The sequence below is a fragment of the Pelophylax lessonae genome (assembly GCF_965119305.1).
Source record: "Pelophylax lessonae genome assembly, chromosome: 3".
In the NCBI taxonomy this organism is placed as follows: Eukaryota; Metazoa; Chordata; class Amphibia; order Anura; family Ranidae; genus Pelophylax; species Pelophylax lessonae.
In genome coordinates, this window is record NC_138770.1 from 417,340,472 (window position 1) to 417,354,364 (window position 13,893).

Consider the following 13,893-nt stretch of genomic DNA (forward strand, 5'->3'; position numbering starts at 1 on the left):
TTTGGTTACTTCTGGTTCTTCAACAGTTTGTTCTGGGAGTTCCTCTGCTAAAGACAACAAGAAATTGTGATTTTCTAAACAGTTTAGCTAAACACCTAATGATTGGGCTTTTATAAAAGTAAATTGTGATATATACAGTAAACAAGAAAAAGATGAATGATTACTTTAGACTGAAAAGCTTTGGATATTTTTACCTGGTTGTTCTGGAATAAGCAGCTTTTCTTGTTCTGGAAAGAAATACAGTTCAGATTATAGGGAATCTATCACCAAAAAAGAGTTCCTGCATATAGAATAATTCACTATTTAGATAACATGGCATGTCTTTGTCAAGCCTAGCAGTCTCCAGAATAAAATTATAACACAAGTATGCATTCATCACTGAAAACATTTATAGGTTTATGTTTGCAAGGTGTGCACACAAGCAAGTTTACAGTTGCTTCTAGCGACCCATTTCCAGATCTTATAACTATAGTTCAGGGTTTAAAATGAAACAATATTTATAGTTAACTGCTAAGGCAACCAATCAGAATCCAGTTTGCATGGGTGTGACTGCAACAATGTTCATTGTGTGCTTATTATTACACTTCAATGTTAGCACTTAAGAACTTTGTTGCATTTTTTATTGAATAATGATGTTTGAGTGAATGCATACATGGACATTGATTGCATAATGTAATAAAAAAAATCCATGGTCACAAAGACTATCTATCTGTCTGTCTGTCTGTCTGTCTATCTATCTATCTTTTAGAGGTCAATATTTATTTCAGTACTGTTATGTAAATGAAATGTCTCTACAAAAATTAGGAATTTACCTTGTATTTCAACAGCAGATGGTTGTTGTTCTTGTATGATGGCCTCTGTGACTCATACAGAAAAAATACAGTTACATTTTGGGATTTAGGGACAAACTCAAACACGAAGGCAATCTTCAATATTCAGATTAGATTAAAATTCACAAAGAATAACAAACCTTTGTTCACCTCAGAAATCCCTCAGCCCTGGCCTACATCATCTCCTCAACAACCAAACCCAAGTCTCCCAATTTTAAAGTCAAGACACAGAACCACCCCCTCTGCTCACTTCTCTAACAAACATGGGACTTAAGATACTGTCACTGAACGTCAATGGCCTAAATCATCTGGCCAAAAGGAGTCCTATGTTAAAGGAAGCTTGTAAACAGAACGCTGATATCCTCTTCATCCAAGAAACCCACTTTGACACTCAAGCAACTCCCTGTTGTACCCACAACCTTTACCCACATATATTCCTGACGTCCTCCAGCAAGAAACAAGGTGCACTATTGGCCATATGTAACTCAATCTCCTACAAACTATAAGCCTTGTTCCTAGACCCAGAAGGCAGGTATATCAATCTGCAGTGCGACATCAATTCCAATCCCTACACCCTGGTAAACGTGTATGTTCCTAACACCCCTCAATTACAATTCGTCAGAAGGCTATTCAAGAAAGTCCATTTACGGTGACACAGCAACATTTTGATCGGAAGTGACCTCAACCCTGTTACTGATGCTGCTATGGACACTTCCCCTCCAAACAAAAGTACCCAACCGGAATTGAACTCTCTACTACACAAATCAGAATTCTTTGATATGGAGATGTCATCATGGTAATGAAAAGGACTTTACTTTCTTTTCATCTAGGCACCTCTCTTATTCACGCATTGACATGTTTATTGTTGACAATTGGCTTCTGCAGTAGACCTACTCCTCCTCCTCAGTTTTAGACATACCATGGTCTCACTATGCTCCTATTGGTGTTATATATTGAGGAAAAGGAGGCCTGCCCAAAGACATATGTGTGGAGATGCAACAACTCAATAATCCAAAAACCTTACAACCTAGAAAAACTTTCTAGAAAAACATCTCTGGGAATTTTTCTGTGTGAATAGTTCCTCTAACCCCAATACTTTCACCTTATGGAATGCCGACGAGGCATTTTTTCAGAGGGCTGATTCTACAACTTAGTGCTAGGACAAAATGGCAGTTCAATACTGAACTGCAAAGGCTTTTCCAGTTTATTCATGATCTCGAAACCCAAAACAAATCTTCTCCTTGCAAATATGTTTCGGCCGAACTAATTAAAGCACACCAATCCCTAAGAATCCTACTATGCTCTCAACATGAGGCCTATTTAACAAAACTTAAAGAGAGATATTACACTCAAGATAATCGAGCACTTAAAGTACTGGCGAACAAATTAAAAACTTGCAGCGCCAAAATTAGGATCCCCTTCCTCTTCCACCCCTTTTCCAAACAGAGACTTACCAATCGACAAGACATAGCGGATGCTTTCTCGGATTATTATGTAGCCTTATATAACCTAAATAAAGGTGACTCTATTCCCCAACCCACCCCATCAATCTTCCATCTTTATCACCATCACAATTAGACTCACTTAATTCCCCCTTTACAGTCACTGAAATAGCACACGTCATTAACCTTTTACCTTCAGGTAAATCACCTGGCCCACACGGACTCACAAATGAATATTACAAATGTTTCTTTGATATTCTAGCTCCCTTTTAATGAAAGTCTTTACAGAGGCAGCCACACGGCATAATTTCTGGATGAGATGTTAATGGCCAACATAATTACCTTACCAAAACCAGGTAAAGACCCTTCCACCCTCGGCCAACTTCAGGCCTATTTCACTGCTAAGCTCAGATATCATAATTTACGTGAAACTCAGCCCTCTGTCTAAACGATGTACTCCCATATCTGGTTCAACTCAATCAAATGGGGTTCATTAAAGGCAGACAAGCCTCCGACGCCACCAGGCGTACTCTGAATATTATCCAACACGCTGAGCAAACTTGTGCACCTTCTCTCCTCCTATCCCTGGACACAGAGAAGGCATTTGACAGAGTTCACTGGGGATATATGAGACAAGTGCTGACCAAATTCAGATTTTCTGGTCCCATCTTTTCAGCTATATTGGTGCTCTACTCCACCCCCTCTGCAAGAGTCTTTTCCTCAAATCTTTTATCCAAATCATTTCACATTTCCAATAGGACGAGACAGGGGTGCCCACTGTCTCCTTCCATTTTTAACCTGATGATTGAACCCTTAGCTGAAACCATCATGTCCTATCTGGAAATATCAGGATTCTGCTTCCACAACCGCCCACACATCAATCATTTATTTGCAGACCACGTAATTTGAATGCTCACCAATCCATCCACCTCTCTCCACCACGCACACAAGATACTTACCCTCTTTAGTGCAGTTTCATACTACAAAGTTAATTTCTCCAAGTCCTTTATATTAGACCTAGGAATCCCTGAACATGTACGCTCCAATCTTTCCAGCAACCTTCTGTACTTCTGGTCTGACAAAGGAATTCCATATCTAGCTATAACATTAACGTTCCCTTCCAAACATCTAAACAAAACCAATTACAAACCACTCATTATTGGCTACATTTCAAAATCCAACAATATTCAAAATGTGAGCTCTGGATGGGCAGAATAGTCACAATAAAAAGGATGATCCTTCTGCAAATCCTTGGTATATTTAGAACTCTGCCCAGCCTAGTTAACTCCACTTACCTAAAATCCCTCACCTTCATCACAAGGAAATGTATTTGGCAAGGCAAAAAAGCTCTCTGCCCCTACTCCCATCTTATAAAACACCGGAAACTGGGGGGGAGTTGGTCTAATAGATGTTCCTGACTACTGGACAACATCTCAACTTAACTAACTGAAACAGTGGTTTACCCCATCACCTGGTAACCTATGGCTGGACATTGAAACCGCCTTTATGCACACAAAAGATCTAACAAGTCTCCTTCTAGCTGACAGCTGGAAATTTAAACCACATTCCTGCAACTATCAAAGCAGCACTAACATCCTGGAGATTCCTTTCACAACAAGCAGTGCCCGACTCACAAACTACGAATATCCAAATTCCGTTATCTGTACTGGAGTTTCACATTCCCTTCTTCTCCACCAAGATCCAAATTCCGTTATCTGTACTGGAGTTTCACATTCCCTTCTTCTCCACCAAAAACTGGAATTCATCTGGTATTCATTGGGCAGAAGATCTACTGCTCAACAACAAGCCAAAACCCATTCAAGACATACACAACACCTTCAATATCCCACCTAAAGACATTTTTAACTATATACGGGTTGCAACATTCAGAAAATAATGTCCCAAACCAGTTTTATCCATCCCTACGGCTGCATGGCAATTCCTAACTAACCCCAACCCCAAAAACAAAGGCATCTCCCTATTTTACTCTATCCTACAAAACAAACAAACCTGCTACAAATCTCCCCCATGCACCAATGGGAGCAAGACCTAAATCAATTCTTCTCTGAAGACCAATGGCTCAAAGCCATCCACTGCGCACAACAGATCACCCACTGTACAAACCACTGGGAATTAGCATAGAAAATACTTGCCCGATGATACATGACTCCCAGCCGCCTAGCAAAGTTTTACCCCAATGCCTCCCCCCTTTGCTGGAGAGATTGTGGTCAAACTGGCACCCTACTGCATACCTTTTGGACATGCAAGAGCTTAACAAGCTACTGGAATTGAGTATTACACTTAATATAACAAATAACTGGATTCTTCCTAAAACCGGACCCAGCTTTAGCCCTTCTAAACCTAGGTATAGAGTGTATCCTTAAAGATTTCAAATCCATCACTGTTATCATTTTATTAGCGGCCAAAACTGCAGGGAGGTTAAAAAAAAACTTTCAGGTTCTGATACAGTTGCTGATACTTGTTGACACTATTGTACTACTTGTTCTGTACTTTGGTTCTTAGTTATCTGGAAACATGTTATATTCATGGCAGACCTTACATTGACTTTGTGTCCTTTACCATGTGTAATTGTCCTTATTCTTTTTTTTTTTTTTTTTTTGTCAAATCTTCAATAAAAACTATTGTTGCAAAAAGAAAAAAGAAATGAGGAAGCTATTTGGATTGGTAGGAAAATGACTAACATTATGGGAGAAGTCCAGATGAATGTGATTAACTACTACCAGTCATACTACTATCAGTCAATTAATCTGCCAAAAAAATAATGAGACCTATCTAAAGGCTTGGCCATCAGATCAGGGCCACCCATTGACAGCAAGAAAAGGATGCTGCAGCAAAGGGTAAGAGTCTGCATCTCTGAAATTCCACTCTGCTTCAACTCTTTGGACCCAGCAGCATTGACTGATATGGCAAAAGTTGGATTCCTTGTCCTTATGTCATCTCTGTAAATTTCTATTTTAATCTGTGGTTGGTGACATAAAGCCACATTGACTATGTTTGTTGAAATATAAGTTCCAGTGTACATCATGTTAATGCTCGCTAGCGGTAATTTTGTCTTCATAAATCCCACTCATAGCCCCCTCATCTTTAACCTGGTAATTACAAATGCTGCCGGGTGCTAACTTTAAAGGGTCAATAGACAAATTGTGAATAGAAATGAACACCAGGAAGCTGCCGGTTCAATATGTATCAGATAGACTCAAATCATATCCCAGTTCTTATTTGATTAAACTTTTTAGATCTACTGAATTTAATAATATAATATCATATAATATATTATAATATAATATAATATAATATAATATAATATAATATAATATAATATAATATAATATGTTGAAAATATAGATATGCCAAAAAAGATAAATATATTTTCTTATAAGGTCACATTTTAATTTAATGGCTAGAAACCTATCATCCACTATTAATACATCTGTTTTTTACATCTAAATATTTAATTCATGATTTATCCTTGACACAAGAATTACAGCTCATTATACGTTTTCTGAAGAGAAATTAAAACAAGAAATGCTTCTTTTTAAACTCTGTTTGGCTAGAGAGCAGGAGGTCTTTGGAGGAGCAAGGAGGATGGTTTGGGTGATATTTTAAAATGAGGCTAGTGATGTAGCTTGGGGTAGAATTGTGGATGGCTTTGTATGTTGTAGTTAGCACTTTGAATTTCAAGCTTAGGGCAAGCAGAAACCAGTAGAAGGATTGGCAGAGAGGGATGATTGGATGGGTGGATGAGTCTGGAAGAAGTATTCATGATAGGTTGAAGGGGAATAGTCTGCGGAAATTTGGTAAACAAGGAGGGAGTTGCCATAGTTTAGGCGAGAAATAAAAAGGGAGTGACTTAGAAGCTTTGTGTAGGCAGTTGTTAAGAAGGGGAACATTTGAGAAATTAAGGGGTGATTAAGACAGGATTTGAACAATGATTGGATTTGGGGTTCAAAGGAGAGGTCAGAGGCCAGGATTACACCTAAAAACCTGGCCTGAAGGGAGTGCAGAGCTGTTGATCTTGATGGAGAAGTTGGGGAGGGAACATGGAGGGGTGGGGATATTATGAGATCAATTTTGGAAAGATTATGTTTGAAGATTTGGTGTGTTATCCATGATTTACAGTATATGATTCATATGTCTCATACCTGCAGCATTGCTCTTTCTTTTGTTGGCATTAATAGCTGGATCAGCTGAAAGATCCTTTCCAGCTGTAGCAGCAACACTCCTTTAAGGACGTAACTACACTTTACAGATTGCTTATGTATGTCTGCTTCTATCAGTAATAATAACTCAGAAGCAGGAGCCTGGCATTAACTATATTGTACAGTATAATGTACTGCTATTGCTGAGACTCAATGAAGAGGTTTGATAAGAAGAAGACAGGCATTTTAAGGAAGCTGTAGCTGCTTTGGAGGAAGACCGCTCACAAATAAGAGGTCACCGTGGCATATTACGTTCCTTTTAAAAAAATGACTTTAACTAGGCTAGACACCACAGAGTGTTTTGAAATACATTGTTGAAATTCAATAATTCAAAAACATTACATATTTTTCCAGCTGAAAAAGTTACTGAAAAGTTAACTGAGCTATTCCTCTTTATTTCTCTAGATCTACTATACATATAAAATGTGATGTATATACAAGGGTGTAATGTGTGAGATTTATTTTTCACTAAGGCATAGTGCTGACTATCTAATTTTTTCTACATTGCTAGAACTAGTTTCATGTTAAACACTGATCATTGTAGCAATCATGCTTTGTTATAAAATACGAACATCTAAAAGGATGGGCCAAACTGATATTTCAGATTTTGGTAAAGGTTGTTAAATAATCTTTGTCAGTACTTCCATATACTTTAAACGGTAATTAAAAGGGAGTTCTACCATCAATTATTTTATCTCATGGAGAAAGTGTCAGAGGAATGGGAACACCACCCCAGTCTGAGCAAGAATTGAACTCCAGAGTGGGCAGGAACAGCAAGATATAAAATAATACAAAGGGTGACACAGCTCAACAGCAATATTACTTCTGGTTGGACTATTTACATATTTGGTTCAGTTCATTTAAATTGTACAAGGGGCGTGGCTTGGCGCGCAGCGAGGATGGCTGCCTGAAGAGAGAGCTCCGGACCCACACGGCTCTTAACACACTCTGCGGCCGCTCAAACAACCTGATCCACTCAAATATGGGCAGATTATCCAAGCCTATCTCCCAGAGCAAACAAATAAAGTCCGCTAAGGCGGTAAACGGCAAGATCATAGCCGATATTTTCAAGTCACAAGCTCCGGCCCGGAAGAACACCTCAGGCCTCAAGATGGCGCGGAGACAGGCGCGGGAGGAGGACGAGGAGTACGATGCAGAATCCATTGCAGCATCGGAAGACACAGTAAGTGACTCCCCACTAATCGATAGACAGCTTACCTATAATGACATGACCGCTATAGCGGCGGACATTAAGGGGTCATTTGCTGCAGCCATCACCGATTTGAAAACTGATATAGCCAGACTGTATGAACAAATGGCGGGGGTGGAGAGGTCGGGCAAATGCAGGGATAAGGCGATAAAAAGACTAGAGGAAGTAACTAACACACATTCCAACCACCTCATCTCTATAAACAGACATCTCGAGGATTTGGACAATCGTGGGAGAAGGAACAATATTAGGATCAGGGGTCTGCCTGAATCTGTGGAGGGGGGAGACATCAGGCATGCTCTGACATCAATTTTCAACAACCTACTGGAAAGACCAGCGGAATCCCCAATAGAACTGGAAAGAGCACACAGAGCATTAAGACCGAAGGCCCCTGATCCTTCTCCTCCCAGAGATGTGATATGCTGTCTACTGAGCCACACGCTTAAGGAGGAAATTCTCCACAAGGCGAGACAGAACGAACAAATTTTATTCAATGAGGTACAGATACAACTCTTCCAAGATCTATCCCCAATCACTTTAAAAAATAGAAGAGCTGTCAGACCCATTCTGGACGTTCTCAGGGAGAAAAACATCCCTTACAGGTGGAAATACCCATTTGCTGTCCAAGCCACATATCGTGGTAAGCAGTACCTGCTACGCACGCCAGAGGACTTGCCTGCCTTCTGCACTAACCTACAAATCGACCTGATCGCCTTACCAGATTGGTATGCCGAATTCCTCTTACCGCCATCCCCCGCTATGCATTCCAATGGCCCTGGAACTCCCAGTGACCACAGATCGCCTTTTGCCAAGAACAAAAAAGCAAAGAATAAGGGGAGTCATCTCCCCTTCTCCTCCCCGCCAAAAACACCCAGATCTAGAGACCACAACTGAGAGACACTGGATCACGTTATCCTAGACGGGACCTATGGTCTCACTGGATGAAGGATGCTTTCTTCTTTTACCCTAGAGCACTTGATCGACCATACTTAGCTCAGGGCCTTTTCTTCCTCTGATATCCCGAAGACAATCTCTGACTTAAGCTTCTGCCATATCAAAAGGATATATGATCTCGTCATGGAAGCTTTATCTTATAGAAGGATCGCATACTTGCATGTTTGCCTTGTAGTTATGCTGGAATTACTTGCCTCTGATAATGACATTTTTATTTTCAGATGAGTTGTTAACTTTCTCCAGCAGATGGCGCACTTTCATAACATATTGTTCGGATTCCTCAGACAAATTTAGCCTCACACATCCAGCCGAGAACAAAGGGATTTGGACTGATGAGTCGAGCGACCCTGGAACCTCCAAAGTGAACAACCACCATTAATCTGGACTATAGAGGTACTTATGTATCTGCCCATCTCACGACACTTAGACACTGAGGTGCCTATGTTGTAATCTGCACCCACACAAGGACGCAATCCGGAATAGGTACCTTCTATTTGAGGTCTCTCGAAATGGCCCTATCATAAATGTCACAAGTTGATCTACAATCTTATTGTACTATGCAGTGTATACAAGCCATATCATTATGGTCTCATTCTTCATGTGCTAGTTGCCGACATTCAGTTTTTCTTGTTGGCCCGCTCTATGTTATTTTTGGCCGCAGAGTTCTTTTTCTTTTTTTTTTACTCATTATGCACTCGCTCATTGAGCCGATAGTGTGGGTTTGGACTAAATGTCCTATTGTTTGTTATCTACCTTGTTTTGTGGGACGCCTCCTTTTTGCGCTTCTCCCGCTGTCCCCAAAAGGCATTTTTGTCGGTTTTTTGTATTTTTTTTCACAGAAACCCCGTAATATCTAAATAACTTACGTACAATCTTGCCTGCTGATTAGTGAGCGTCTGGGCTTTTTTCCCCAACCGCCCACTTACTACGATATTTGTCTTTACTTCCTTCCTCTCTGTATTTCTTTTCTCTTACCTCTCTGTGTCCTTTCTTTCCCTTACCCCCCATCCCCATCCCATCACTCGAGATATAGTCATGGTTTTCTCACACCTGGGTAGACATCCCATGATCATATCTCTCAACATTAATGGTCTTAATATCCCCGAAAAGAGGAAAAAAGTTCTTACCGAACTCAAAAAGAGCAAAGCACAAATAGTTTTCCTTCAGGAAACCCACTTTAAAAAAAATGCTGTCCCTAAAATGACAGATAAATACTTCACGGTAATATACGAGGCATCAAACCCCTTAGCCAAGACCAAGGGTGTAGCAATATTGATGAGCAAGGACGCTCCATTCGTGTTGGAAAAACAATATCTAGATCCGGAAGGCAGATTTATCTTCCTCTCGGGTACACTTTATGGGCGTCCTTGCACATTGGCAAACGTCTACTTCCCCAATAGAGCACACGTGTCTTTCTGCAACAATCTCATATCTGAACTTAAAAGCTTTGCCACGGGATGTGTTATCCTGGGGGGGGACTTCAATGTCCCACTGGACCCTATACAGGATACCTCCTCTGGCAAGACTTGCATAGCGTTCAAATTGTTGAAAAGAATTAAAGATATGTTGAGATCTATGTGCCTAGTCGATACCTGGAGAACCTTGCATCCCACTGAGAAGGACTACACACATTACTCGGCTCCACACGATAGGTATGCAAGGATCGATCATATATTTATCACTCAAAGAGACTTACCAGATTTGATGGGGGCTGAGATTGGAATCATCTCAATATCTGACCATGCTCCGATATCAATCTCCATCTCATCTAACTCGAACTGTAAGCCTGTGTTCAATTGGAGATTAAATCCATCTCTCCTAATTGACCAGGGGATTAAGGCAGACATTCACGCCACCCTGTCAAACTACTTCCGTGAAAACACTTCTCCTGAGACCTCCCCGATTACACTTTGGGAGGCTCATAAGAGTGTGATCAGAGGGGAATTTATCAAGTTCGGAGCCAGAAAAAAGAGAGAAAATGACAAACATATCTCTGATTTAGTGTCTAACATTGCCCGTTTGGAATCTCAGCACAAGCTTTCATTAGCCAAGACCCTACACAAAGACTTGATCAGACTCAGAAACGAACTAGCAGATATTTTAAATAAAAAGACCAAAAGATCCTTATATCTAAACAAGGCGATCTACTATGAACATGGAAACAAGAGTAGCAAGTACTTAGCTAGAGCGCTTAAAGACTTACAGACAGCCTCACACATACCATGCATCAGAGACAAAAACAATAGCAAATTCTATGACTCCAAGAACATTGCGGATTCATTCCGCCAGTTCTACGAAAAACTTTACAATCTACCCCCCCACGCTCGACCCCCCAACTTGGTTGGACCTAGGGACCAACTAATCCGACGATACATTAGAGACAGTGGATTACCTATTCTGGAACATTCAGACATATCTGAGCTAGAAAAAGACATTACCCCAGCCGAAGTCCAATCAGCCATTAAAGACCTCAAAAATGGAAAGAGTCCAGGTCCGGATGGGCTAACGTCCCAGTATTATAAAACATTCGACACAACGTTAGTGACCCCCCTTACTGACGCACTAAACATCCTCTCTAAGCAAACCAAACCATCCGCAGATTTCCTCACCGCACATATAACAGTCATCCCAAAAAAGGACAAAGACCCAACGGATTGCGCCAACTTCAGACCCATCTCACTTTTAAATATTGACGTAAAGCTTTTAGCGAAAATTCTAGCCAACAGATTAAGACCCCTACTGCACCTTATCATCGGACCCGAACAGGTAGGCTTTATGCCTGGCCGCGAGGCTAGAGACAATATTATAAAATCCCTCAATCTGATCCATGAAACTCGTAGAGGTGGACTGGAAGGCCTTATTTTATCCACAGATGCCGAAAAAGCCTTTGACAGGGTGGCCTGGGACTACCTGTTGGCCACTTGTAAGCACATAGGTTTGGGCAATAACATGATGAATTGGATCGGATCTCTATACACTGACCCGATTGCAAAGGTCAAAGTTAATAACATCCTTTCATCTCCCATACACCTACACAATGGGACGAGACAAGGATGTCCTCTTTCTCCGATCCTCTTTATCTTAGCCCTAGAACCCCTGATCAGACATGTAAATGCCGAACCGGCGATTCATGGTTTCCAAATTAGAGGTAGAGATTATAAGGTATCAGCTTATGCGGATGACCTACTATTCTACATTACCCAACCCCATATTTCTATACCTAATTTGAACCTCAAATTTCGAGATTTTCGCTATTTATCCAATTTCAAGGTTAACCACTCAAAATCGGAAGCCATGGATATTTCTCTGTCCGATAAATTAAAAAAAATGACTCAAAGTAATTGTCCTTATAAGTGGGAACCCAGATCCCTTAAATACTTAGGTATTAAGCTCACCCCCCATATTGAGTCCCTCTATGGTGCGAATTTTGAACCACTTTTGAAGAAAATTAAGGGAGATCTACACAACTGGAATTCTAAAAATTTTTCCTGGTTCGGAAGAGCCGCAATATTAAAAATGGTTATACTACCCAGGTTGCTTTACCTGTTTCATGCGCTCCCCATTAAAATCCCCGCTGTTTTCTTTAAGAACCTCGCTCACACCCAGAGACAGTTTATATGGGCACATAAAAAGCCTAGAATTAACTTACAAAGACTGCACATACCTAAACCCAGCGGAGGCCTGGGCTTACCTGACTTTATGAAATACTACCATGCCACTCATATCACCAGGGTAGTAGACTGGCATTGCCATGCTCACCAAAAAGACTGGGTGGATTTAGAAAGGAAGTGCTCGAAATTTCCAACCCAAAACCTGATCTGGTCGGACCCCTCTAATTACCCTGTCGAGGTCAAGCATCACCCACTAATATTTAACACGCTATCAATCTTCAATGGATTAGCTAACAGACACCAACTAGCCACGAGTCCAGGCCCCATGACGCCAATTATTGGCAACCCAGATTTCCCACCTGGCGCAGACTTTAATTATAAAAATTCAGAGGCCCCCATATCAGATTCCATTTTACGGGTTAAAGATTGCTTTCAAGGAAATGAGGTACTATCTTTTGAGGAGTTTAATAGAAGTAGACCTGTGAACAACAAAATTTCTTTTTGGAAATACCTCCAAATCCATGACTTCATACGAAACCACAAAAACAGACTTGCTCTAACAAAACCTCTTACGGCTTTCGAAAAACTTTGTGGGGACCAGTCACCTTGTTACAAAACCACTTCACAAGCATACAAATGGATTATGTGCAATCTGACACAGACTCCAGACAAATATAAAATAATGTGGGAAAAAGAGTTAAATTGCTCAATTTCAGACAAAAAATGGGAAAAAGCGTGCGTTTTTACGCACAAATGCTCACTGAGCACGAAAATTCAAGAAACATCCTTTAAAATCTTGGCACAGTGGTATATCACCCCGGTGAAGCTACAAACCTGGTCCCCGCATCGTTCCGATCGTTGCTGGAGATGCCTGAAACAAAAAGGCACGTTTGCACATCTTTGGTGGTCATGTGATTTGATTAAACCCTTCTGGAACAAGATCATAGATCTTATTAAACATATAACTGGCACTTCTATAGTCCTTGATGCTGCTTGTTGCCTACTCCATGTAAACAGCCTCTCATATAAACAATATAAACACTCCTTGGTTAGGCATCTACTAAATGCTGCCAAAGCGGTAATACCCATTCAATGGAACACACAAAACACCCCTTCTGCCAAAGATTGGGCTGATAAGGTAAAACTCATACATGATATGGAAGAGACCGTTGCTATTAGAAAAGAATCAGATGCTGCCTTTCATGAAATGTGGAGACCTTGGGTGATTTTTACACTGTCTGCTGATTTCCGCAAAATGATTCCACACTAATCGGATCTGACACTTGACCTTACTGTAGTTTGATCCACTGTCACTGTGCTTATTGATCATATAAGCTGAAGATTGAAACTTTGCTATGACTTTACAAGATTACTTTGATTAGAACCCCCGACCCTCTTACCTGCTCTTATCACCTCCTCACTCTCACCCATCTTACTCCTTCTCTCTTCAATCCTTACCTCTTCTTCTTTCTTTCTTCCTTCCTTCTGGCCTTCTAGGCCTCCTGGTGTAGTGGTCCTTACCAATCTACACCATAACTGGTCACGTTGGTTGCCTACTTGTTGACTGTACTAGACTTGTCAGTGTACAACGCTAATATTACATATTCCTCAATTATTATGTACTGA